Source organism: Mirounga leonina, unplaced genomic scaffold (assembly GCF_011800145.1).
Source record: "Mirounga leonina isolate KUSES-001 unplaced genomic scaffold, KU_Mleo_1.0 Mir_129, whole genome shotgun sequence".
In the NCBI taxonomy this organism is placed as follows: domain Eukaryota; kingdom Metazoa; phylum Chordata; class Mammalia; order Carnivora; family Phocidae; genus Mirounga; species Mirounga leonina.
In genome coordinates, this window is record NW_023270323.1 from 49,868,850 (window position 1) to 49,873,402 (window position 4,553).

Consider the following 4,553-nt stretch of genomic DNA (forward strand, 5'->3'; position numbering starts at 1 on the left):
GCCCGATGCGGGACTCGATCCCGGGACTCCAGGATCATGACCTGAGCCGAAGGCAGCCGCCCAACCGACTGAGCCACCCAGGCGCCCTGGGAAGCCTGTTTTTTAAAAGTAAGTGTGGCTTCAAAGGACCCAGCCCCCTCCGCAGGGTCAGCCCACCCCAGGAGATAGCTGGACAGGAGCCCTGACCTGGGGGCGATCTGAACTTTCCTGGGCTATTACCTCTTGGGCTGGGGTCTTGGGAATAGCGGCTGGGTCCCTCCCCCCGCCGACAGGGGACCTCTACACGTCTGTACCTAAGAGTTGAGAATAGACTCTCAAACGGGGAAGCAAAGTTCCTCGAGACAGCTCTCTCCCGCTTTCCCAGGGTCAAGGCCAAATGCTCTGATCCCAGGGCTTTTCCAGGCACAGGAGAAAGGGCCCAGCCCAGGGTCAAGGCAGCTGCCCTCTTAGGCAAGTCTTTGACCATCTATGAGGGGCTGTTTGCTCAGGGGTATGAAGGATTTCAAATGGATCAGCCTCCCTTTTGGTAAGTATCAAAATCCCATGTCCTCCTTCTTGGATCTACATCAGTCACTGCAAAATCGACCTCTATCCTGAAACTTCAACGGAATTAAGATCAATGTTATGCTTGCTGAATAAAACAGAAAACATTCACGTTTGTACACTTAATAGGAGCTAAGCCTCCTAAAGAGCCCCACAGCAGAGCTTCTCAAATTGTGGTGCCAATTGGCAGGTGAGGGAGGGAGAGGTACAAGCAGACTCCAGGCTGAGTGCGGAGCCGGACACGGGGCTCAATCCCACGACCCTGAGATCACAACCTGAGCTGAAACCAAGAGTTGGGTGCTCAACCGACTGAGCCACGCAGGAGTTCTATGCTCTATCCAGAATCTTAAGAAAATTCTTGTAGGTGCTCAATACATGTTTCTTGAATGAATGAATGAATGAATGAATGAATGAATGAATGAATGAATGAAAAAGTACACCTAATAACTTCCTTTGGCTATTCTTATAGGCCCCACTCCAGACAGAAAGTGTGGCTTGCTACAGTCCCCTCACCTCCTACCCAGGTTTCACAGCCTGGAGGGGACTCCCAGACTGGATCAGAGTGACAGGTCTGAATGGTTATTTCCTGGAGACACCTGCCAGTTGACAAAATTAAAGTGATTACTGGTTAACACAGGGTCTTAAGAAATGACACTGTAGGGGCGCCTGGGTGGCTCAGTTGGTTAGGCGTCTGCCTTCGGCTCGGGTTGTGATCCTAAGGTCCTGGGATCGAGCCCCACATCGGGGAGCCTGCTTCTCCCTCTGCCTGCCACTCCCCATCCTTGTGCTCTCTCTCTCTCTGACAAATAAATAAATAAAATCTTAAAAAAAAAAAAAAGAAATGACACTATGACCCTATATAGATGGAGATGATTTTATCTCGATAATTCATTTTTTAATAAATAAATCATATTAATGGCCCTTGTTTTCTAGCATTTATTCTGTGTCAAGTACATAATGATAGCCAGTCTCTATGAACACTATGTGCCAAGCATTTTAAATGTATTACTTCGTTTAAGCCTGACCAAAACCCAAGATGGGTACTATCATTATCTTCACGTTACAGCTAAAACTGAGCATGGATAAGTTGAGTCTTTTGCCCAAGGTCGTACAAGTAGTAAGTTGTCAAGTGGGATCACCTCTTTCTGTCTGACCCTCAAACCCATGATCCATTCCCTTCTATCCACTCTTAAATCTGCTCTGAGGAGGAGGAAGGGGTATACTCAGCCCCGGGTGGAAATGATGAGCAGTGAAGGTGAGGGAGGGGCACGGTAAAGAAATAAATATAGGGGAGGTCCCACCTTGTGTCAGGCACGTGTGACCCTCATAGGCAGGAATTATAATCTCCCTTTTATAGGGGAAGGAGGAAAGCCTCGGACAGAGACTTACCCCAATGCACCAGGGACCTAGGAGAAGTTCAGAGGAGCAGATCCAGGCCTTCCTGGGCTCTGCTTTCACATTTGGGTCTACCCAAACATGAAGCCCTCTGCCTTATTCAGGTCTCAGGCACTTAGGGACAATACCCTGCCTAAATCTTCTCATCCCTTGCATCCTTGCCTTGACAGGAGCACCCTGCAGCAGTGTCACTGGGTTATCAATTCCACTCAGCAGAGGGACGGAAAATATTACAATTCTGAATCTGTCTTTATTCTAGAGTAAATCCTTTATTGTCTCAAGGAAAGTTGCTGTTATCCAAACATGTTCCAGAATATACAGCTTCTGTGACGCTTTCATTCATCATAAACCACAAAGGTGAGACATCTGCTGTTAGTTCCAGGGGACAAATGATATTTGATTTCCTGCTGTATCTGAAGCATTAAAGTATGGACATTTTACATCATTTCTCCCTCCCTTCTTCCTTCCCTCCCTCCTTCCTTCCCCTTCCTCACTCCCATTCTTCTTCCCTTCCTTTTTTTTTTTTTTTTTTAAAGATCACATTAAAAGTTAGGTGTAATTTGCAGAATATTTTAACTTGGAGCTGTCTTGACCTATTGAAAGTAGTCATTATGAAATTATTGATTCAACTTTTGCATTGATAGAACTTTTGACAAGAGCTTCTGTTGAACATAATTCTGGATGCATTGATTTATTACTAGGTGGTTTGGCCCAGTATCTTAGGTAGAGTTCTGGATGTGTCCCAGAGCTGTTCCAAAAAGTTCTGTCTCAGTCATTTGTGCAGCTCTAACAGAATACCACAGACTGAGTGGCCTATAAACAATAAACATTTATTTCTCACAGCTTTGGAGGCTGGAAATCCAAGCTCAAGGACCTGGCCAATTCAGTGTCTGGTGAGGGTTCATAGACAGCCGCCTTCTTGCTGACAGAAGAGGCCAGAGAGCTCTCTGGGGTCTCATTCATAAGGGCACTAATCCCATTCACAAGGGCCTAATCCCCTCCAAAAGGCCCCCAACTTCAAATACCATCATATGGAAGATTCAATTTCAACATATGAATTTTGGAAGGGCACAACCTTTAGTCTATAGCAAGTTCCTTCTCAATAAGGAAACTTTTCAATGTTTCCTCAGAAAGTCCAATTTTCAGGTTGGGTATCTGATCCTCCTGCTCAAATATTTCTTTGGCTACTCAGAGTGTGCCAGAGAAACAGCAGGAAAAGCAGACCACCCAGCTATGCTGTCCCTGCGACCTCACCCCCAGCCCCAGCAACACCTAAAGGACACAGAATCCGTTGGTGAGTTTTCTGTCTTAGAGGCTTACGCTGGGAGCAAGGGACCACCTGACTTTCATTAGCAGCTAGGAAGGGAGATCAAAAAGGGAAATAAATATTAATAATGTCTATTTTACAAAACATTCACGCCCAGTTCACAGGAATACTCATCAAAGCATGCAAAAGATCATAGCACATCATGTCTGAGGAACATATGTGTTAGAATAGACCCGATTTCCATAATTCTAACATGCTTTAGGGACAATACCCTGCCTAAATCTTCTCATCCCTGCATGAATGCAGATGAAATGCAACTATGAAATTGAAAGCGCCACTTTACATGTGAAAGTTTTAATGCCTGAAGTTTTGAAAAGAGGGAAGAAATATGGTGGAAATAGGAAAATTCTCTTGAAATTTTTTAACAAGTTGGGAGATACAGTGAGACAAGCAGTCAAAACTCTGCATGACCGTTGAGAGAAAAAAGGTCTTTAAAGATGGTACCATATCCCCAGCCCCTTGAACAGTGCCTACCACATAGGCGGGCCTGAATACATGCTTGCTGGATAATTTGGGTTGTTTTTTTTTTAGCTCAAATTGGAGGCGAAGGCAGGAGCGAAAGGGCAGAGCAGTCTGAGGACCACATTTCATGAGAACCAAGAAGGAAGGTCACTCAGATTGCTGAAGAGGCTATGACGCTGGGACCTCAAAGGTAAGGTGGCTATAACAATCTCCTGGTGCTGTCATTACAAAGTCCCACAGAGTGGGTGACTTAAAAAACCAGAAATATCTTACCTCATAGTTGCAGAGGTGAGAAGTCCAGAATCAAGGTGGCAGCAGGGCCTTGCTCCCTCTGAAACCTATAGTGACATGCTTCCTTGCTTCTTTAGCTTCCAGTGGATTTGCTGGCAATCCTTGGCATCCCTCGGTTTGCAGTAGGGTAACTCCAACCTCTGTTGTCACATAGGGCTCTCCCCGTGTGTCTCTGTGTCTTCACGTGGCTTTCTTATCCACAAGAGCCAAGGGGCAGAGCAACCCAAACATCCGTGTCCATCAATGGATGAACCTCAAAATAAAACGTGGTAAGTACATACAACATAATATTATCCAGGCTTAAAAGGGGAAGAACATTCTGAAACATGTTACCATACCGGTGAACCTTGAAGACATCTTGCTAAGGAAAATAAGTCATTCGCAAAAGCACAAAGGCTGCATGATGCACCTGCGTGAGGTCTCCATAGTAGTCAGACTCACAGAGACAGAAAGTAGAAGGGTGGTTGCCAGGGGTGGGGGGAGAAAGAATGGAGAGTCAGTGTTTAATATGTGCAGAGCTTCAGTTGGGGAAGAC

General features: G+C 45.6%; 1 long non-coding RNA gene across 1 annotated transcript; it reads left to right on the plus strand.

The window, feature by feature from the left end:
* The first annotated feature begins 1,379 nt into the window (after positions 1-1,379).
* Positions 1,380-4,290, plus strand: LOC118010257. The gene is made up of 3 exons (XR_004679158.1): positions 1,380-2,295; positions 3,797-3,917; positions 4,173-4,290. It is a non-coding gene; the product is annotated as an uncharacterized LOC118010257 (long non-coding RNA).
* The last annotated feature ends 263 nt before the right edge of the window (positions 4,291-4,553 follow it).